This window comes from Amblyomma mixtum, chromosome 1 (assembly GCF_055824585.1).
Source record: "Amblyomma mixtum isolate Tamu chromosome 1, ASM5582458v1, whole genome shotgun sequence".
Classification (NCBI taxonomy): Eukaryota; Metazoa; Arthropoda; class Arachnida; order Ixodida; family Ixodidae; genus Amblyomma; species Amblyomma mixtum.
In genome coordinates this window covers 137,224,920-137,248,856 of record NC_143012.1, presented here as the reverse complement: position 1 = coordinate 137,248,856, position 23,937 = coordinate 137,224,920, and the positions used below count along the sequence as shown (strand labels likewise).

General features: G+C 48.3%; 2 pseudogenes; one reads left to right on the top strand and one right to left on the bottom strand.

Moving 5' to 3' along the window:
* The first annotated feature begins 337 nt into the window (after positions 1-337).
* Positions 338-8,629, top strand: LOC149367703 (uncharacterized; annotated as a pseudogene).
* LOC149367704 (U6 spliceosomal RNA) lies at positions 3,333-3,383 on the bottom strand (annotated as a pseudogene).
* Positions 8,630-23,937: the final 15,308 nt, after the last annotated feature.

Here is a 23,937-nt window from a genome sequence, read left to right as displayed (position 1 = left end):
TCTTGTTATTTCTGTTATGCTTTTTTTAAGTTCACATGCCTTTGTATGACCGCTCCGCACCACTGTCGCCCCCCCCCCCCCATTATGTAATGTCTCAGACGGGATCTTTAAGGGTACAATAAATGATGATGATGATGATTTATTTTTGTTTCTTTTCTTATTTTATTGTTTTTATTTTTTCTTTTCGTCTTCTTATTTTTTTATTCCTTTACATTTATGAGAGCCATGCATTCCCTAGATGCACCTTTATTCATTCTCAAACCTTGCGTCTTCGTGGCGAAGACACAAGAAGCCGTGTTGAAGAGGAAGAAGCCGTTCTGTGCGGCTGTGCATCAACATGCTCCTTGCTGGGAACAGCGCATCGGCTGTTGGCCGAGGTCTACCGACGTCTCAGGACACTACGGACTCGTACAAAGTTGTCCTTCCCCGATTGCCTACCGGTAATGTTTTTCTTAATACCGTTTTCCTGCATGCTGACCTTAAGGGTCGCCCGTACCGAGCACCTGACTTCCGTGACGCACTCGCACAGATATTGGATCTCCGGGAGATTTTGCGCATTGGTCAATACCAAATGAGCCACGTGTGGATGGTTACCTGCGAGAGTAGTTCTTCCAAACAGAAGCTTGTTAACAAAGCGGAGTTTCCTGTCAAATGACTTAGGTACATGGTGTTTGGCCCGGATACTAAAAACGTCAAGGTTAAGCTCCTTTGGCTTCTCCGCTATATGGAGCACCGGAGGATTGTGGAAGCATTAGAGCCTTATGGCACGATTCAGTCTGTGGAGCGTGAAAAGTGGCGGTGCCCAGGGATGGAGCATATGGAAACGGCGAACCGTGAAATCTCCCTCACAATCAAGGATGGAGTGTCAGCAAGCACAATTCCACACACACTTAATGTTTATGGAGTGCAGGCATTAGTCCTTATCCCAGGGAGACCTCCACTGTGCCTCCGATGCAGCCGGGTTGGACATGTACGACGGCAGTGTCGCACGCCTCGATGCACCCAGTGCCGACGCTTTGGCCATACTGTGGAGAACTGCGTCTTGAGTTACGCTGACAGGCTGCGTCAAGCCCAGTGGTCACGGGAAGATGATGTGGCATCAGAACACATCATGGATGTGTCTGCGGTTGTCGACGCGACCGGAGAACTAAGTCGTGAGCATCGAATAGATGGGGAACAGAAGACTTCAATCAACACGGAATCTGAAGCAACTGGCCATCTAGCATCCGCGCCTCCAGAACGAAAACCGCCGGACCCGGGCCCCCCCGTGAGTGCTACAGAGACTGCTGTGCTTGCTTCCCAGGAACACCTCGTCGCCACAGGTCAACGTCCGGATATACCTCCTGTGGAGTCTGTCCAGGCGATACAGCCAGTGAATGCTCGCCGATCCTCCTCTGTTGCTGATTCTGCTTCGTCGTTGGAGGGTAACGGTGAGCCGTGTGTGGCGTCGATCTCTAGCGTGTCTGGTTCTCTGTCGGCTGTCAGTGTGGCAGCGAGTAATGTGCTCCCCTCGGGTTTGTGGGCCGAAGCCTTGGCTGTCTCAGAGGAGTACATGGACAGCAGCGCACCTTTGAAACGTCCAGCAGATGCTGACGAGGTGTGTATCGATGGCGCTGACCACAAGGCACAATGTGCAGAGGCCACGGGAAGGGCGGCTTTCAAGAGGAGGGCGATGTCTGCCCGAGAGGACGCCAATTTCGAGGCGGGCAACCCATTCCAGTGGATGGCGTTTGTTAAGTCTGGCACCAAAAATGGCGAGCGTCGCAGCATATCAAGTCGCTACCCTTAACGTTAGGGGTATGCGTAATCGTAGGAGGCAACAGCAGGTTGGCATCCCTTAAAGAAATGGAGCGTGCGTGTAGCCGCTATCCAGGAAACAAAGTTATCCTCTGATGAAGAGACAGAAGCTGCTCTCGAGCCTTTTTTGTCGGAATACAGCATTATTGTTAGCCACGCGAGAAGCTTATCCGGAGGTTGTATGCTATTCCTGGCGAACACGCTAGAGATGACAGCCATGTCTTATTGCATAGATGACGAGGGGCGACTTATATGCTGTGATCTCACAATTTCAGGTGTACAGTGACGGATTATTTGTGTTTACGCCCCCATAAAGCAGGGCGATAGAAGGCTTTTCTTTCTGTCATTAGTGGAACATTTGTGCACGGGCCACAAAATTATACTGTTGGGAGATTTTAATTGCGTTTGTAGGGATGAGGACCGATCAGTGGTATGTAAGAGATACGACCCTAGTGCTGCATTACTTACCGATTTGGTTTCTGAATATAATCTTGTGGATGTGGGACAGGAAAAAGGCGACAGTATACATTTCACTCATTTTCAGTTTTCCTATAATGCTCGCCTTGACAGAATTTACGTTTCTGTAGACTCGTTATCAAGTGTTGTTGTTGTTGTTGTCCTCTAGATAATGGCGTGTACCCACTGCGGGGGATTGACCAAGCCAAAGGCGGCAACTGATAGGTGCACAAAATGTTAAACAAGAAAATAATGATGGGGAAAAATAAAATAATAATGATAATAATAGCAATTAAGAAATAAATGAAAGAAACTCAGATGTCTAATTGAAATAAGCTAAACAAATATGGTGAGATCGGTGACTGAAATAGAGAACGGGGCTAAATATTCCATGTTTCGGAAAGCTTTCGTTCCAGAGAAATATTGCTCATGAGAATGAGCAGAGCTTAAGATGGCAGCCGTTTAGTGTCTGTAAGGAAGTTTTGCATGGCGGAGAGCACATTCCAGTTGCTGTGCCCAAGGGAGGAAGCCCAAGAGACAAAGCAACCCCAGCTGACAGACATAGACCTAGCTGTCGTAAAGGATGCTCCAGAAGGCGGCTCCGTAAAGAGGAGAAACGGCGGCAGGTCAACAAGAAATGATCTATCGTTTCGGGTTCTCCGCAGAACGGGCACAATGGGGAGACCGCCAGACCAGATCTATAAAGGTAGAAGTTTAAGTGAGGCACGCGACAACGTAGACGCGGGAAAAAAAACCTCAAGCTTGCGTGATCGCCATCCTTTACTGCACCACGGGTAAAGGAGAGGCCGGAATTCGGGAGAGGAGGTCAGAGCTGATGCTGCGAATTCTTTCAAGAGCATAAAAACCTGCGAAACCTGGCCGCCGTAATATATGCGCTGGGTGGAAGCACAGATACGACTGGGCCTTGAAGAGATGCCTTCGCCAGGGTATCGGCAACCTCATTCAAATGGATTCCTCTGTGCCCAGGCACCCAGACCAACCGTAATGAACACACGTGGGGTGGAACCAAGCATTTGAGTAAGCGAAGTGCCTGAGATGTTGTAGGCGCGGTGAGAGGAAAAAACGTGGAACGCTTCACGATTTTGCGTGTCATCCTTGCGCAGGGGCCAGTGTGTGTTTGGCAAGTGTGTTTGGCTAGTGGGTGCGGCCCGTCGTCTTCAGTGACCACTGTATGGTGTCTCTTCAGATAGGGAGGTACACTCGGCATGTACTTCATCCTTGATGGGAGTTGTGGAAGATAACTGTCTGCTCTGAGACGAAATCTTTCAGCGTGCTGTACCTACTTGTTTGAAAGACGTATGGTCACGCCGTGATCTGCCCGGTTTTCAAAAGTTGGACCTGTTTAAACAGGAGATCAAAAACTTGGCAATTGAGGCCTCAGCAAGAATCGCTTTCCTGAAGAGACACCACCTTCGTGAGCTTGGGCGCACCCTAACGGAGCTACATGAGCTAGAGAGGGTTAGCCCGGATGCCTATCTCGAAGAGCTTAATAACGTAAAAGCACAGCTTCAACAATTTGTGACAGAAAGATATAGGGGGGCCTTGATAAGATCTAGGTCCCGAAGGTTTCTAGACGAGCAACCTTCTCGTCGGGCCCTGAGTGATGAAAGAAATAATGCTCTTGCGAAGGAAATATTGGAAATTTAGTATGGTGATTGCACATACAGCGATGCGCCTGGTATCCTTGCTGCTTTCTTCGACTATTATCGGAAGTTGTTTGGCAGTTGCGAAGATCCAAATCAGGGTTTCAATTACAGTTCCTTACTCGGAAACTTACCTCGACTTGACGATGAGAAGTGTGCTATAGTGAAGGGAGCTATCACTTTGGATGAAACTCAATCAGTCATTTCTGCCCTGCAGAGCCAGAAATCTCCTGGGCCAGATGGTATTACTAGCGAATTCGATAAAACATTTTCGCCTTGCCTAGTGCCTGTTTTGATGGAAGTTTTCCAAGCATCTTATGATGTGGGTGTCCTGCCTCCCACTTTCTATTCTGGGCACACAATATTAATTCCCAAAAGCAAAGATACTAATCGGTTGAAAACTGTTGAGGGATATCGTCCAATATTCCTCTGCAATGTTGATTACAAAATTTTTGCCAAGGTTCTTAGCAGTCGTGTGCAGCTCGTCATTATGGACTTGATAGGTTCGCATCAGGTCTGTAGTATTGGAGGCCACAGTATTCAAACACATGTCCATATTGCCCGTTCAGTATTAGAGACAGTATCAGATGAGACAGGCCAAGTAGCTCTGATTCAAATTGACTTGGCGAAGGCGTTTGATAAAGTTCGGCATGATTTCTTGTTCGCGGTCTTGGAGTATGCAAATATTGGTGACGTCTTGCTCAAAGGCATAAGGCTGTGCTATAAGAACTCCTATACAAGGGTAATTGTTAATCAGGAGCTAACGAAACCAATACCACTAGAAGCATCTGTTCGTCAAGGATGTCCACTGTCTCCATTGTTGTTTGCCCTATATCTGGAACCCCTCTGTCTCAGTATTATTAACTGTGCAGCTATCCCCGGTTTCTCTCTGGCTCAATGTGAAGTTGAAGTTTTAGCCTACGCTGATGATGTCGCCCTCTTTTGTTCTGACAAAGAGTGTACTTGAGGCTTTACACTTGACTAAACAGTTCTGCGATGTATCAGGCGCGGCTCTTAATTTAGAGAAATCCAAAGGCTTTTGGTTGGGTCATTGGGGAACTAGGCCAAGCCAGTTCGGTGGCATATGCTGGGACTGTAGCCCTTTTGAGTACCTAGGCGTTCCGCTGCACCAAGTTCGCAACTTTACAGCCTACTGGGATTCACAAATTGTAACTCTACGGCGGTAAACACAGGCTTGGATGGGTAGGGAACTCTCAGTGTTTGCGAGGGCACAGGTCTGTAACATATTTTTGTTTGCAAAGATCGCGTATGTCCTTCAAGTCCTGCATTTGCGAGGAGGAAGGTGCAAGCAATACACAGAATATTTGCACCATTCGTGTGGCGCTCTCAATGGGAGTCCATGAGGCGTGACAACTTGTTCCTTCCCTTAGAGGGTGGTGGAGTGGGCCTTGTTCACCTTGTAGTGCATCAACTTGTTTCCCGTTTTTTCTTTTTCAAATCGGCAAACCACCCGTTTCTGATAGCTGTGCTCATTAGGCGGCTTAGTTTTCATTTGCCTTACTTATTCGCACCGAGTGTGCAGGCTCGTGAGGGGCTTTATGGGGATTCCTTAAGGAGGTTGCTGACACTTTCAATTTCCTCACTGTGCGCTTCTCTTTAGATTACCTCTATAGCCTCTCGAGAAAACAGATGACCCAGGCTCTCACTGAGTCTTTGTTCCCTACACCATTGTATCGGCAGCCTTATCTGGGGTCTTTGGACATCAGTGTTCTAAAGCGTGTTAGGCGGATGTGCATTCAGGCAGCCGCTAAAACGTTCTTTTTCAAACTACACACAGCGACGCTGCCTGTCAAGACATTTCTTAATGCCAAGGAGATGTTTGTACCCTGGAATGTGAATTGCCGTCTGTGTAACGTGCCTGAGACAATTGATCATTGCTTCATCCTGTGCCGTGATGCCATGTTCTTTTGGGACATACTACAATGAACTCTTAAGAAGTACATTGAAATTACACTATACACTATTAGATTTCTGCCTGTTGGCAAAAACTCTGTTGTGCCTTATGATCTGTTTGTGTTGATGGGACTATTCATTCTTTGGAAAAGCCGTATGATGGACAGACATGCCGAGCCACCAAGATCGTCCAAATCTGTGTTTCGTGAACAGTGTGCTTCGGTGAGGAGTGTATATGCTGCACGCGAAGAACCTCCAAGCTGGCTGCCGTGCCTAGATGCATGTGTGTGCCTCCCTGAATTTTGATGTTTTGATGGGGATGCAATATGTTGAGTTAGTGCTATGGCGGGCTCGTATTAAGCAGCCCGGTAACTTGAGACGCGAACCAGTTTGATTGAAGCCGCCGCGGTGGCTCAGCGGTTATGGTGCTCGGCTGCTGACCCGAAAGACGCGGGTTCGATCCCGGCCGCGGCGGCTGGAATTTCTTTGGAGGAGAAATTCTAGAGGCCCGTGTACTGTGCGATGTCAGTGCACGTTAAAGAACCCCAGGTGGTCGAAATTTCCGGAGCCCTTTACTACGGCGTCTCTCATAGCCTCAGTCGCTTTGGGACGTTAAACCCCATAAACCAAACCAAACCAGTTTGATTGAAGTTTTCCCCCTTTTTACGGAAGTTCTTCCATGCAATAAAGAAAAAAAAAGTGTCTTCGTGGCGAAGTGGTAGCGTCTCCGCTTCAAATGCCAAAGGCCCTGGTTCGATTCCCAGTCTCGACGCAGTTTCTTTTTAAGCAGTGACGCCGCAACGCGGACAAATCTGCCGACACGGCTGCTAACGACAGTTTCAAGCATTAAAGGCGTTCGCCTTAAAAGCTTTAATACGAGACTCTTTCACGGCAGAGGAGGACCCAGCGCACATGGGTCCCCTATCGACGGCGGCCCCGTTCTCCTCCCAATTAACAACTATATCTCCCCCCGAGAGATGGCGCAGCTCGCGTACCACCCCTCAGCCAATTCGATCGTGCGCATCCTTCGAGCGGGTTACTGCATCGGCGGCGTCTGCTCGCTTTTCGCCCCTTTGAGCAGGCCCTTCTTAGAGGCGCGTCGTCTGCTAGCGAGCAGCAAGGGCGAAGAGTCTGACGCTGCGCGCTCAAACCTCCCGCCTTTTGTGGCAACGGCCCGTTTCTCTGCGCCCAAAAAGAATAAGGACCCCAGCTCTGATTGTCTGCCACCGAGACGGTCCTATATAGACCAGCAGAAAGGCCAACTTTTTAGCCTTCTCACAAGACGTAATCGCGGCGCAACAGGCCAAGATTCCCGCAGTGCAAAAAGTCCGCCTAAACCACCGCAGAAACGTTGTAGCCGTCGATGTCCGAGCTTCAACTGATCTCCAGCCCCTTCTTAATATCGAGAGCGTTTGCGGCATCAAAGTCAAACCAGCCAACACCAACAGTTGCGCTGGAGTTGTTTACTCTGTTTACAGCAGCATTCCTATTGAGGAAATCCCCGCCTTGTCAAGCGGGAAACTGCCTTTAGCCTGCTCACCCAGGACAGAATGATTTTGTAAATTTTGTCCTACACAAAAAAGCATACAGCCCTACCCCCGCGCTCGACTGCAAGCGCAGCGGTAAAAGTCTTGTCATTAGCTTCGCGGGTGTCAAACCGCCAGAAGAAGTTGCACTGTTTAAACTTCGACGAAATGTTCGTCCTTGCCTTCCGCGTTCTGTTCAGTGTCTCAACTGTGGCTCTCTTAGTCATGTTACATCGACCTGTCAGGCTCCACCTCGCTTTCTTCGGTGCGGAGCATCACATGGTACGCCGGAATGCAATGCCGATAATGCTCGCTGCACCATTTGCGGGGGCAAACACCCAGCAACCGAGCCGCGCTGACCACGATGGCAACAAGAGCGAAAAGTAGCTGTGCTTCTCGCAAGCTCTCGCCAGCCCATGTCACGCCGTGACGCTCGACGGGCAGTCGGAGGCCAACAGGGCCCCGCAACACAGTCGCAAAGCAATGCACCTGCTTCGCCTACCCAAAGTCGACCTTCCGCACCCGTGCAGCAAGGTGCAACACAGTCGCAAAGCAATGCACCTGCTGCGCCTACCCAAAATCGACCTTCCGCACCCGTTCAGCAAGGTGCAACACAGTCGCAAATCAATGCACCTGCTGCGCCTACCCAAAGTCGACCTTGCGCACCCGTTCAGCAAGGTCCAACACAGTCGCAAAGCAATGCACCTGCTGCGCCTACACAAAATAGACCTTCCACACCCGTTCAGCAAGGTGCAACACAGTCGCAAAGCAATGCACCTGCTGCGCCCACCGCAAAGTCGACCTTGCGCATCCGTTCATCAAAGTGCAACACAGTCGCAAAGCAATGCACCTGCTGCGCCTACCCAAAGTCGACCTTGAGCACCCGTTGAGCAAGGTGCAACACAGTCGCAAAGCAATGCACCTGCTGCGCCTACCCAAAATCGCCCTTCCGCACCCGTTCAGCAAGGTGCAACACAGTCGCAAATAATACACCTGCTGCGCCTACCCAAAGTCGACCTTCCGCACCCGTTCAGCAAGGTGCAACACAGTCGCAAAGCAATGCACCTGCTGCGCCTACCCAAAGTCGACCTTCCGCACCCGTTGAGCAAGGTGCAACACAGTCGCAAAGCAATGCACCTGCTGCGCATGCCCAAAATAGACCTTCTGCACTTGTTCAGCAAGGTGTCTCATTTGCTGACGCTCTCGCAGAAAGATCTGCACCCAGCTTCGCCTCACATAGCGCAGCCTGTAAAGACAGCAAAGACGCTCTAATTGCGGCACTTTCTGCAGCAGTGCGGCTTTGGCGGAGTATCTCCCCCCAAACTCAAATGCTCGCCAACTCTGCGACGCAGCTCTGGCTGCCCAAAGGGCGCTACAGAACAACCAGCATGGCTAGAAACGCCAACTCCTCTCGGCCGCGCATCAGGCAATGGAATTTCCGTCCCTTGCCCCGCCGCCACGCTGAGTCAGTTCAGCTCCTTCGGCGCCTTGAGTGTGACACCCTTGCATTGCAGAAAACTCATGTGCGCGCGGAGGAAGTGAAACTTCCATATTTTATCAGCTATCGCGGACCCACTTCGTGTGCTTCTGTTCCGTGTGTACTATAGTGTCATGCACCAATTCTTCTCATGCCATTACCCGCCCACGCACCGCAATATATGTGCGGGACTCTCTCCCTCATGTCAGTGTTTCTGATCTCAGAAATCGCGTTGTAGAATGTGGTGCCATCATAGTAAGCATCCGCAACACGGGCATAGCCAGCGTATATGTCCGCCCCTGCGTTAAGTGGGATGCTTCGTTCATCAGACGTCTCGCAGACCGACTGAGCACAAGCTCTGCCATTTGCGGTGACTTTAATGCGCACCACACTGTCTAGGGATCCAGCAAAATTAATCAACGAGGTCGAGAACTATCTGTTCAAGTCCAGACTTCTCATCTGAACATCCCTGGATTCCCTACTCCTATCCAGCGCATCGGACAGCATAATCCCATCCTATCAGCATAATCTACCTAACGTTAGTCACTCGAAATTGCTCTAAAAATGGGATTGCGAGCCAGACACGCAAGGGTCAGATCACTACCCTATAATGTTAACGCCAACCCACTCCGACCGCCCCACTGAACGAACCCACAGCGTGGTTGAGTGGTCTGAATATCGCGAGCGCTATGCTGCCTCAAGCCCCAATTGGTCCGACTTATTTCATCATATTGCCAAATGTGCGCAAGCTGCCACTGTGTAGTGTACCCCGCTGGAGACCCAGTTCCGGATATTAGGACCCTAAATCTACGAGCTGCAAGACGAGTCGCGCAGCGCAGCGCAGTGCACAGCTGACCACTGGACTATCTATAACAGGATAGACGCTGTCTGCCGCCGACACGCATATCTCTTCGCCGAAAACAAAGCTGGGCCAATTTGTGTGCCGCACTCAATGACGCGCATCACTCAGATCGAGCCTGGAAAATACTGAGTGCCATGCTTAATGCCAGAGTGCCGCGAAATCCTGTTCTCGCGGTGGCAGTCTCACTGCACTTCTGGCAGAAAACATTGCCGATCACTTTTCGTGCAACCTCGCTCCAGTGGTATCTTCCCTCTCCCCAGCCACCTTCACGCTGACATTATTGAACTTTGCAGCTCCGACATAACTGCACATGAGCTTTCCTGTGCTCTAGAACGAAGACGCGGTAGCCGCAACGCTCCTGGAGCAGATGGAGATTCGTACAACCGGCCAAATCTTTAACTGGCTCGGGCGTTTCATCGCTAAATGTACCTTTTAAAAGGTGGTTTTCGGCTACACCGCTGGCATATTCATGCTGTAATTTGACGCTTGAGATAGCATTTCGTGGTTCCTTTGTTGTTCATACAATGTTTGAGAGGAGCACTGGCGTGTTTAGGTCAAAGTTATCAGAAATATTCATCGCTGCCACTACGAAGATCCGAAACAAGCGGAATACGCAGCAATGGTTCTGGTGGCGCATTTTCGCTTAGTCTGGGTAAACGACTTGTTCGCCATAAAAGGAGAGGTAGTTCATCCAGAGGAGGGGGCCATATAAACCAGAACCATTGCTGCGCATTCCGCTTGTTTCGGCTCTTCGTAGCGGCAGACGATGAATATTTCTGATAACTTTGATCTAAACCCGCAAATACTCCACTCGAACATTATATCAACAAAAAGGAACCACGAAATTCTATCTCATGCGCCAAATTACAGCATGAATATGCCAGCGGTGTAGCCGAAAAGAACCTTTTAAAAGGTGCACTTAGTAATGAAACACCCGAGCGAGTTAGATTTGGCCGGGTGTACAAAATGCTCCTAAATCTAGATGACCGACAGCGCCCACACCTATTTGCTGCCTTCAGTCATGTATGGAGCACTGGACTCATTTCTAAAGAGTGGAGATCTGCTATCATTGTACCAATACTGAAGCCGGGAAAACGTAGGAAAAATATCACATCTTATCGGCCTGTGTCCCTTACCTCAGCTGCAGGCAAAACTCATGAAGTTGTCGCTCTTAGACGCCTAGAGTGGATTGCCTCCGCCTGTCACGCTCTCTCTCCAGAGCAAAGTGTTTGTAAAAAAAAAAAAACCGCTGCACAGCAGACAGTATTGCACAAATCATCTCCACACTCAAAGACGCCAAAACAAATCGAGAAGTGGCTTATCTATTCCTCCTGGATGCGCGAAGCGCGTTTGATCATCTCCCATATCCGGTCATCCTCCACTCACTCCGCTGTCTGGTCTAGTGCACTGCACGGGCTCGGGCCGGGCTTAGGCCGGGCCCGGGCCTGAAGTTGCGGGCCCGGGCCGGGCTCGGGCTTTAAGCTGCGGACCTAAGCCGGGCTTGGGTCCGTACAGAAACGGCTGGTGTCCGACTGTTCGTTCACTATTGCAAAGTGAAGTACACAACTGCGGCATTGGAGCAGCGACACGGATGAGGTAAGGGTTATAGCACGCGCTGAGAAAAAAACTAAGCTTTATTCATTGACTTATTTCCTTATTTCCACGCCGCGGTGGCTTAATGGTCAAGGCGCTTGATTACTGAGCAGGGGAACCAGGGTTTGCTCCTAGCCTCGGCGGCCGCATTTCTATTTAGGCGGCAAGCATGACAGCCATGCACTTTGCCGTATCATTGCTCGTTGAAGAAACCCAGGTGGTCGAAATGATCCGGAGCCCTCTGCTTCAGTGTCTCTCATAACCTGACTCCCCTTGGGCCCTTAAGCCCCAAAAACATAGCTTTTATATTGGTACATTAGGCGGTGCATGCAGAAGGAAGGAAGAAGAAGAAGCTCTTGAGTTTTTGTGAGGAAGACGACGGTCGAGCAGTGTCGGCTGGTGCCTGCAGTAAACGCCTGTGGTTTTAAAGCCCTGTTTTCCGTGTCCGCTCTCTGCAATCCCAAGCGGAACTACCCCGTAACAATATTATAGCTTTATTTTTTTTCATGTGAGAAAATTCACAAACTAAAGTGCGTTTGGTTTTCTTTTTGATCAGCTGACCGGAACGTCTCGTAAATCAAATAGCCACAAAAGCTCGCGAGAGTTTGTAAATCTCATCTCATAACCACATCTATCCCTCCTCGCTTCTTCAGCATGGTTGTCATGACAGTGGTTTTGCCCTGTAAGTTATCCCGTGGTTCGCGCGTTATCATCTGCTCCACCAGTTACAGTAAAATTCAACTGGTCTTAATTGGCCATTGATCGTTCGTCGTCCCAAAACATATCTATTCACTATTATAAATACATTCGGGAAGAACATATTAGTTTAGGACACTCAGTCTTCAAAACACACACCGTGAAATACTCAAGCCTTTTAGCTTTTCGTTTCGGCTGAAAGGCGACCAGTTCGGCTATAAGTTCAACCTGTGAGATCGCGTTCCCTATAAAAATGTCATCCCACTGCTTGTCAGGTAGCTTTAATGTTTATCCTTCGCTGGCGGCAAAATAAAACTGATTAAAACGATGGGGGAATGCAAAGTAGTCTATTATGCGGGTATGCAGCCCTTTTTATTTGGATTCCGGAACTTCCGAGTTTATTTTTGCGCACCTACACGAGATCACTGTCCAAAAGACGGGCCTGGAGAGCACTACTCTTAATCACTTGCTTCTAGGTCAAAAAGAACCAACTTTCTGCAAACCAAACTGTGGTTTCAGAACGATTGTCGGCCAGTTTCTTATCGGTCTAGTAGCGGTCTACTTGCTGTGAGCAGTATACCTCAAGAGATACTGTGAAACGGGCCTCAGCTTGGCTGAGTGTTCACAATGAGTGTTCTCAGCTTGGCTGTATCATTCATTGGTGGTCATATAACAGTGGTGCGATGTCGTACTCTATATGCGTGGATTTGTCACCCTAATATGGTCGTGTATTGTGCGGTGATGCTATACAGGTCTTGTTTTGTCATGTGTGTTTATATCCAGATCTCCCTAACCATAAAAATCTTCCAGAAAGGCTGTCTCTGAGCTTTGGGCTCATGGTAATGGGAACCATCATGGTGCTGGTGAGAATACTGGGATCTGAAAAGATCAATGCTCCAGGTTAGTATGCTCCGTATCTCGTCGGCCAATTGACGGGTTCTTTACAAGAGTCGTTACCAAAATTGCTTCAGTCATGGTTTGAGAAAAAAAAAGCGAATAAGTGTGGAGCCACAATTTTCTCTACAGTTTGCACCTAATGTATTTATTGCACTCCTGTTTGTGTTCTGTCCTGTCGTCACTTACGATTGATAGGCACTGCTGAAATGTAGCGCTGTTAAATGTATTTGTCAGCTCGAACAAAACTCGGTGATCTTTATTAATAATTTAGCAGCTCGAGATTTCAACTTCAAACATATACTGTATATTGGTATTCTGCCTTTCCTGCATACTGTCCAGAACCCAGTCGAGCATATCGCAACTTTTTCATTTGCAGACCTCCGAATTTTGCTTTGCTTAAGTAAATATTGATTGATTTACTAGGTCGGCAGATGAGAGTAAGAAGCTTGGGGGAATACGGTGGCCGCAGCTGGTAAAAGATAGGGTGAATTGGAGAGACATGGTAGAGACCATCGCCCGCTTATCCTTGACAGAGTCCTACACAAACTACACCTTGGAAATACACAATCTGGCAAGCCTGGAGAAGTATGGATAGCTGGGTGAGCTTCATTGGTGATTGTACACAGCGAAACAGGCGAAAGGCAAAAAAATGATACAACACGGTCTCTATCATCCACAACGAACAACCAAGCCTCCTAGATTGTTAAAAAAGCAGACATCGCACTTGTGTAGCATTTAATCGAATATTGAGAATTTAACATGGGCCATTGCCTATAATGCCGAGCATAGTCACTTACTGAACGGCCGCCGCGCCGCTGTGGAAAGTGCTGACGCACTGTCAAGCACCTCCTAAGAGCGGCGGCCGTTCATTTCGCCACGGCCAGCGGGCATGCTCCGTTTGCTCGAAGCGCCGATGAGAGCGCTGCAATATGAGAGCGCACGAGCGCAGTCCCGTGGTATTTTTTTTTCATATTTCGCGGGCTTTCTTTAGATGCCGAAAAAAAGGACCGCGTAGGAGATACGATGCTACAATAAACTGAATCGGTTGTTTATAAACCTGCTCTACAACCTAACGTAGCGGCCTTGGCACTAAAATGAATATTTGGAAATTTGCACAATTCACCTTAGATAATTAACTAATTAAGCGGAATAAAAAACATTCTGAGGAGTGCCAGATGATGGCGAACAATGTATCGGTGGTTTGAGCGGGCTACGGTTTACCGCTTTTTTTAAATCCTTGGTTCAAGTTACGTGAAACACCCTGTATATGATACAGGCATTTGTACGATCCGTCAAATCAGCACTGCGACGAAATTGAATGTCCGCCGTCGTGGTGTAATGGTTGTAGCGTTCGTTTCTTCAGATCAAAGCCGCCGGATGGAATCCTGGTAGATGCGGCCGCATTTCGATGGAGGGACAATACAAAAAAAAAAACTGTAAAGCCAAGCTTACCGAACCAGCGAATTAATAACGGAAAACTTTTATAGTTTGGCTTATCCATTTTGCCCTGTATTTAACCGTGGAATCTACATGGTCAGCTGCAACAGAAAACTTAGCCGCGCTCATGCGAATAGGCGAAATTAATCTGGACACACACCACCTGTCTCGCTTCACAGTTTCCACTTTGCCACCTCCATGCTTGGCAAGTGGTAATTTGACTGAATTGAATAAAAATGTTAATTAAATGACAATAGTCAAATCACATCAACTTAATTCGCTAAGTAATCAGGGTATCACAGCTGACGCCTCAGATTCCGGGGTAGAATGCAGAGCTACAAGGCTGAAACAAAGCTGTAACACATTTGTCTCTTACGGCACCCTCACACTATGGCGCCTATCGTACCTCAAGCTCTGCTTGCATATGTTCAAATCAACACGCCATTCTCTAACTACCCTAATAGGGAATAGAATGCAGAATGTCCCCCCCCTCTCTCTCTCTCTCTCTCTCAATGGCCGACACAGCAGAGAAATAAAAACCAGTGGTGACCAGTGATGGGATAAAGTCTGTTTAAAGTGGTCCGGAGGTGGTGTGGCAGCAGCGGTTACGTTTTAGGCTTCTCTTTTAAACTTCTGAACGTTATATACGGCTGTTGGCGGTCTGGGTGGCCGGAAGTTGTCCTTGGCACCTTTGGAGACATGTCTCGAAGTCTTTTCAGCTGGAGAAAATAGAGAAGGAAAAATTGAAGGCGACACTTAAGGTCCGCCTTAAGGGTTAGACGCGATAGCGCTAGTGTGTTATGTCCATACATGCGGAATTTCAAATTCTCAAATTTGCATTCATAGATCCCTCGCAGTCCTGGCACCGTGCCTGGCGCAGTGGTGCGGCTGTTAAGCGATGTTCCACTGCCCTGGGATGGCAGGCGCTGCCCCGGTGGGGCTTTTGCGACCCAGGTTGTTCTGCCCAATCAGGCTCTCGCGACCAATCACTAATTCATTTGCCACCTGCCACGGTGGTTCATTTTCTAACAGTCCGATGGTCAGGCTTAGACGATGCCCTTACGTCAGGTGACCAAGGTGCCCCTCCACCCCCAGGTTGCTTCTCCAGGGCCTTTTCGCTCACAACGCCGACGATGATGACGCCAGATTTTCTGCAGAACAGTAGACTTAACAGGATCGTCGCGTTACAACGGCAGAGGAACGAGTGAGCAGAGTAAATCGCTTCTGAGTCCCGACACCAGGCGGCGGATTGCACGACGTGCTTGACTGCTGCGTCTCTCAAGAGAGAAACGATTAAGGCTTCCCTCAGCAAAACCACTGGCTTCAACACGGTGGCAGCATTTGGCGGTTAGTATTGCTCCATTCTAGGTTTCGGTGGTGTGTTTTTCTGGATCGGTGAAAATTAATGCGTCGCATCGTACGCAGCGATTCCAGGCAAAGAAAAGTTGATGTCGCAACTGCCGAGGGAGCGAAGTTTTTCATCCGAGCGACGCAGCAGACGGTAGCATCGCGATCCTGCACTCCAAAAGTCTTGGATGCCGCCAATGCCGCTGACGCAGAATTGTAGGCACTTATGACGCATTTGAGAGCAGATGAGTTGTCACAGAATAAGACAAATTGTTGAAGCGCGCGGCAATTAAATATATAAAAATGTGTTACCACCACATAGGTTCCCGCTGCGGGGAGCCTTACGTAATTTCCTGCAGAAGTTACCTATAAAAGGCGCCTATCACCGTGAAAAGGCGTAATGATCTAAGTCACTCTCTATAGCTTAACACTGACTTGGTTTCACCGCATTTCTCAAGTTTTGGTCATTTTTTTTACATAATCGGTTGTTGATGCATTCCCGCCCGTAAATATGAAGCCCGGTTATTTCGAATTATTAACGCGAAAGAACTATTGGCCTCATAACCTGAAAAATGCCGGTTGGTGGTTCAGCCTTTGAAGTTAGTCACGTGATGCGGGAAATGGCGAGAAATAAACGAGACTTTGAATGAGGGTAATCTTGGACAACCTGGAGACATAAACTAACCATTGCCACGACTCGGTTCCGAAACCGCGGCGGCGCGAACAGATCAGCTTCGCTGGGCAGTGCACGAGTGCTCGATGCCTGTCGCTACAGCCGATCACGCCTCGTGTTCGACTGCAGCACACACTGCTGCTGCGTACTGCACACCCTCGTCTTCATTAAATTCCATCTGAGCGCAAGTCATGAAAGGAAAGGAATCGCGCTTTCAGTCGCGCTTTCAGGTACGTGGCTTTGTTGTCTACCTGCAAAAACTTTCTTCAGTATTTCGTGCTTAGCAATGACAAACCGCCAGCAATTTGTCTATATCGAACACCCAAATTATCCCCTCTAAAATCTGCCTAAAGTAAAGGACATTCCCTCTATATACCTAACTACAGTTTCGCCAGCCGTCCCATACATCGAACTGAGCGCCGCGTCCCTGCAAGTTGGGCTTTTCTTAACGGTGCTACCTACCGCGCGGACTCAGGTCGGCTACAGGGTGTTGAGAACTTGCTGGCAACGCTACCGCTGTGAAACTGCATGACGATGTGAACGTGTAGGGTGCTTGAAGGTGGCCTTCGGTCTCTTGCATTAATTTTTCACACATCATTTTCGTGAGGAGAAGCCAACCTAACTAAAGCTAGCGGCGGCCCTCACAATGGCGTCCTTCGATACCAAAGGCGTTGCAGAAACTAACTGTACTTCAATGTTAATTGGCGATTATTCTCATTATAGTGCACTGCAGCGGCTTTGACGCTAAGCAGGATAGATCTGGCAACACTATGCGAGCGGCATGTCGCTGCAAGAAGCACGTCGCAAGCGTGGGTGCAATGTATTCTTGCTTGTTCTTTAGAGATAATGTTATATACTGCGATTTCTATATATCGAACTATTTCGCGATTCCCTTTGGGTTCGATATCGCGAGTTTAGATTGTAATACCCTTTAAAACAATTTTAAAACAGCAGAAATTGCAAACGGAAATTCAGCTGCATGCCACACGCGGTGCTTGGTTAGTATACTTGTGACGCAGATAAGACTTGAAATACATTCTTGGAAAAGCTATCGCACTCACGTCGAATCGTTAAAATAGGGGCTGAGAGGAATTTCACGTTTCGGGAAATGTCTGGAATGATCGAATACGAACCATAGAAAACTTGTTGAGAAAGGTGACGGCGGGAGAGTCTACGTACGAGATGTGCTTGTGGCATCCAAATTGACGATTCCCGCGAAAATTCCCAGTGTTGAGGTTGTGAAAACGGCCACATGTAACTATTTTTCGCAGATACGAAATTCCACACCTCTGTCAAACTTTGCAGCAATAATATAGATGGAGAGTAGACGCAACGGCATATGCGAGCCTCAAAAAAATCTCCGGTCGATATTCTTCCGACTGTATCGAGTAGAAATTCTCATATTGTTCACGAGATATCGAGACAAAGTTATCAACTCCGTTTTACCAACGTAAGCCAGTGACTGCAAACCGGCTATCGGGGTGTCTGCGCAAAAAACCTTCAACAAACTACTCACACATCAACGTGTGAGACGAGTGTACTTTCCGCTGTCGTTAACATTCCAAGCGTCCAATGCCACGGCGCTTGCGAGAAGGTGCCGTTGAGAAGCAGCTTCGCAAATGTGCCTAATCCAGCCACCGTCGCCGACTTGACGATCGGATGTGTGTCGAACACCACCCACTTGATGCCTTGCGTGCACGGGGGTGTCGTGATGGATCCCGTGCAGAAGTAGTACGACTCCAGAGTGCCCATGAAGTCGGTCATCACCAGAGGCTGCGCCGCAGGATTATAGTGCAGTGATTCGGAGTCGTGAAGAGGTACGCTACTGGTACGTTAGAAGTTTCAGTCTAGGAGAGACATAATAGTGCTAGAGAATACCTGGGTCTTTCGTTTTTAACTTCATTATTTATTTTTGTACTTCACGGTGCAAAGATCTGTGGCGAGTTTTTGAGTTCAAATTCAGGTGGAAATTGTGTTATTAAGAATTTTTTAATATCAGTTTTTATGGAGCTTTTTCTTTCGGAAAAATACTTCCCTATTTTCACCCATTCATGACCAGGACAGAAAGTGCTTTAGTTTTTGATCAGTACTTCCATAAGCAGTCAAACGTTTTGCCAAGTCAGATATTTGTTTTAATCCATTAAAACGATTTCGTCACGTCAGCGGAAGACATTACGTAAATTTTTGTGCTGTGCCTTCAATAAGGCCCCTAATTTCTCATCGTTCAGAAAAAACTCGCAGTTTTTTTTTATTTTCTATGCAACTGCGTATGTCAATCCTCTTTATTTTACTGTGCATGCGGACATCAGTCGGAACCACATTATGATGGGAATTTGATTATTTTAATCGCCTCAATCCTCTTGTCAGTGCACGTTAAAGATCCCCAGGTGGTCGAAATTTCCGCAGCCCTCCACTACGGCGTCTCTCATAGCCTTAGTCGCTTTGGGACGTTAAACCCCATAAACCAAACCAACCAAACCTCTTTAAAGGTACAACCTCGTAAGGAATGAAGTTCTGTCTATGCCTTGATATCCATCCTCCCCAATCCGCTCAAGAAGTCTTGTGCGCCAAGCACTCATGCTTTACATTTAGTGAATAAGGACGTCCCCTTTCTTCATTTTGCCACGTGAGGCAGGTGGCGTTGCGGACGCCGACGCAGAAGGCGCGAAACTCAGGAACGAGTTCATAAGAGATAACGCTCTAAATATAATACCAGACAGCCTTGACCGAAGTGTCCGAATGGGGCCCGACATCTCACTAATTTTAGCAAGCTGTACACAATCCAATGAACGTGTCTTTAGCAACCAGTATACTAGTCGCTCGACAATACTGTGCCGATGACCACAGTATCGAAAGAGAAAAAACAGCAGTAAGCATGAAGAATACTGTGCAGCCCATTAAGTTTTAAAAAAGGGGCGTGTGCCGTCCTGGTCAACATGCTCTGGAACGTGTATTGTTCTCTGGATGAAACCAACGGAGACACCACAGAACTAGTTACTAAGGACCTGCCCGAACTGGTTATCGCTTGCAGTTTTATGACTCGATATACTTTTTACTCAGATTAACAGCTTGGCGGCATCGCATTGGCATCGCACAGCCCTTGGGTGTTTTTGCACTCCGCATTATAGAAACGTGGCCGGCAAGGTCAGGATTAGATTCCAAGATTATGGACTCAGCAGCCGAAGGCCTTATACCCGTTGACCCACCGCGGCGGGTTCTGAGATCGAATGATTCGTTTCAGAAAATACTGAAAGTCTCAACTAGTCAACGGCTTCCCTCACGCAGTGTACTTGTTCCGGCAGCGCACCACACATCTCGCTTTGCACGCTGCGCATGATTCTTATATTAACTATAAAAACTACGCTGAGAAGATTGCATTGCAATTTCTATACTGTCCCGGCTCGAGAAGTTAGGCCTAACACGATGGAATATCGAACAGGAGGGCGCGGTGGTGCGCCGCGTGTTCACGCCACCAACGCTGGCGATGGTGTTGGGGGCCGGCGCCCTCGTGGGAGGAGGAGCCGCGGCATTCGGATACCTGGCCTACTCGTTCTGGGTGCAATCCGAACCGCGGAACGAGCTGCTGGCCTCGCCCACCTCACTGCTCTCCCCGACAACCACGCCGCTTTCCCCGTCGCCTCCAGAGGACGGAGGCGGCACTGTGTGCAGCACAGTCGGTTGCATGTCTACGGCAGCCTACCTGCAAGAGAGCCTCAATCCGTCGATGGAACCGTGCCGCAACTTTTCCCAGTACGTCTGCGGACGACTGCAAGGAGGCAACAGCAGCACCCCTGATGAAGTAAGCAAAATAACTTGACTCCACAGTGTGAGGGAAAGCTGCGCATTCTCTAGCGCATAGAGCACTAGGATGACGAAGAGAGGCCGAGACTGACTACCCTGAGCATAGAGAGGAAAGCTACTTGTGTTTTCTCAGCCCTCCCTATCGACGAAATAACAACAGCGCTTGTATCGCATTCGGATTCTTTACAAACGCGGCCGTACGCTTTTCAAGTGGACCACGGTTTCTTCCTATGGGACCACGGTAGCTCGACCGCGTACTGGACATTACTCGGACCACGAAGCTCCCTACCTGCTTTGTCACTAGAAGAAGGAATTTTTCAAGCCCCACTGAGTTTTAGGCGCGGGATGGCTTTCTACTATTGCTAGATGATGGAATGCCGAGAAAGACGCATTTCTCATCTCACTTGGCGGTTATTTGAAAACAAAACGTGAATTAGGTGTTTAGTACTTTTACGTCCTAAGGCCGAACTTTGACTTGAGTATACTTCGTTACAATAGGCAAAGCCTGAATATTTAACAAAATGAATTCTGCCACAGTGGAGACAGTCACGCTGAAGCCACAAATCGGCAAGCAGAATCCAAGTCTTCGGCCACCTCTAGCCAAGATAAATACGAAGTTTCTGCTTCCAGCAATTTTCTTTACGATTGAAGGGCTCTTTCAGAAGCTTGCATAACCGATGGCGGCCATTTTACTTCCAGGCAATGATGGGAAACATTACGCCTTGCGCTTGATGTCGTACAATGAACTCACACTCGGGTAATATTCTTAAGAGCGCCTGCTTCGAGTTCAATTGTTTATCATCCTCTATAGCTTTCCAACAAACGCGGGAGCTCGTTTGGACGGCATGACTTTTCCACTTACGAGGTAAGATCGCAGTAGTGCTGCCATTTACATTAGAGGATGTCCCATGTAAAAGAATCACAAAATGGAAAATCCACACCTGCCTTACCGACGGCCACAGGTATATAATGAAGCCGCGATGCTAGGTCAAAATATTTATACTGCAAGAGAAATTTTTCTTGTCCCGACACAGCAACTAGGGCAAGTATACGAAGTACCGGAAAGAATCTGCACAGCAGTTACGAGGTCGCCTCTCAACACATCCCACTAACCTTCGTCTTCCTTCCAGCTACGATTTCTGTACTAAAATAGATAGAATTAACAAAGAATGCACCATTTTCAGTATTGTGGGCTCAGCTGTCTTAAAAAATAGGGCGATTGAGGTTATGAGTAGTAATGTTTAACTTTATAGTGCTGCGCATTAATGTTTTCTTTCGTCTGCCTAGAGTACTTGACAACGTAGAGGTCAGCTCCTGAGATGTTTATGTGCACACGTCTTCAGTTAGCGTTTGGCGACTACGCGACTTCGGAAAACGTAAACTTGGCGCCAAATTCGGCAGTGGTCGTGACGGTAGCACCAGCCTCCAGCATGCGAAGTGGCTGCTGAACCACTAGGACACCCTGCGCAGGTAATGAAGCGCATCTTCACCGATATAGTCAAGACGATAGGCCCCTACGTCCAAGAGGTCATCCCTGACGGAGCGCGTTACAAGGCCGCAGTGATGCTGGCCCAGTGCTTGGATCTTGTCAACGTCAACGCCACCGCTCCCGAAGACCTGAAGGATTTGCTGAACCAGCTGAAGCTGCACGTGCACACCCCACCTCCCGACGCACCCACGGGGCCGCACGACTTGCTGGCACTGCACGTGGGGCTGGCCTGCGTGTACGGGTTGAGCGGACTCATGCGGATCCAACCACGAGCGCGGCACTCGCTGTCGGTTGACTTCAACATCCAGGACTGGCAGGAAGTGATTTCCATACAGAGGGACTACAAGGCGTGAGTCCCCAAACCGCGGTTTTCTATAGTGACACTTGGATGGACCTTCTCGGGGATCCATTGGTGCCCTCGCCACCCCCATAGTTCTGTCTTCGATGTAAACGCTCCCACTCATCGGTTCGATAGTGAAAGCCTTATCCGTTCAGGCAGAAAGACGTTTGGTGGGCTTCCCCAAATGCCCCCGACCACTTTCCCTCTCAGCGGGTGCAGACACATTCATGGGAAGTATGTGTGGAATAAATAACCCTGTTATTTGCTCCTGAAATACATGAAAACTATGGGACTTAGTTTTCCTCCGTTCTAACCTATTTCCTCCTCTGGAAGATAAGGCGCACAGACACCTGAGGGAAAGAATGGAAGCCACAGTCAGTGCGGCTCGGTACACTGCCTAAAAACATGTGCCAGCACTTTTGTGTTGAGTGCCAAAAACGCTGCCTGTCTGGAGTGTACGGCCACGGTCAGGATTTTTACGACGATGACATGTCCATGTCCACCTATCACTTTAGAAAGACACTGGTATTTCTTGCCAGCCAAAAGTGACAGGAGCCTAACTTATTTCATCTACGTAAACTCGGACCTAAATGACTCCGTATGTCTGCCCACTTTTGAGAGCTTATATGAACAATATGTGTCACACACCTTCGGGGCACAATTTAATTTTAAGCCGCGTAACAGTGTTTCACTCTTTGCGCATCGCAACTTAGAAATCTTTGTAAACTAACTTTATCAGGTTTCTCGGTCCCACTTATTTTAGGGCTGACATATAGGGAAGCGAATGCATGCACCTGTAATCGGTGCTGGTTTCGTAGCCATACAAATGGCTAGAGATGACAGAAGCCAACAGCCACAGAAACCAAGGGGCACAGGGGATTTTTTTTAGTTATTTATTTTGTGGTGTTGATCAATTAGAATATTACTGAATATGTTATCGTTAAAGGAAACTGATTAGAAAAGCAGAAAAAAAAACAACCACCTGCCGCCGGTGGGATCCGAACCCACGACCTCCGAATCACGCGTCCGGTGCTCTACCTCTGAGCTACGGCGACGGCTGTCAATTCTTATGCTTTCGGGGGTATTTATCTTTACAAGTAACCTAACCTTGAGAGTGTTCATCAGCGCCACCCACGTTCATAAGCGGCGGACGTAGAACGTCCTGAGTTACCGCAGGTGTGACGTAGAACGTCATCGAACGGAGAGGGTGGAAGCTGCGTGAGAACCCTCTTATGCTTCCTAAGGCGGCAAGGCTGCCAGAATCGAGGCCCTCGCTAAGCAATTAAGCAAACAAGGAGAGGGGATGAGGGGCTCGTTATAAATATGACAGAAGCCAACAGCCACAGAAACCAAGGGGCACAGGGGATTTTTTTTTAGTTATTTATTTTGTGGTGTTGATCAATTAGAATATTACTGAATATGTTATCGTTTAAAGATAACTGATTAGAAAAGCAGAAGCAAAAACAACCACCTGCCGCCGGTGGGATCCGAACCCACGACCTCCGAATTACGCGTCCGGTGCTCTACCTCTGAGCTACGGCGACGGCTGTCAATTCTTATGCTTTCGGGGGTATTTATGTTTACAAGTAACCTAACCTTGAGAGTGTTCATCAGCGCCACCCACGTTCATAAGCGGCGGACGTAGAACGTCCTGAGTTACCGCAGGTGTGACGTAGAACGTCATCGAACGGAGAGGGTGGAAGCTGCGTGAGAACCCTCTTATGCTTCCTAAGGCGTCAAGGCTGCCACAATCGAAGCCCTCGCTAAGCAATTAAGCAAACAAGGAGAGGGGATGAGGGGCTCGTTATAAATATGACAGAAGCCAACAGCCACAGAAACCAAGGGGCACAGGGGATTTTTTTAGTTATTTATTTTGTGGTGTTGATCAATTAGAATATTACTGAATATGTTATATGTTATCAGTTATCTTTAAACGATAACATATTCAGTAATATTCTAATTGATCAA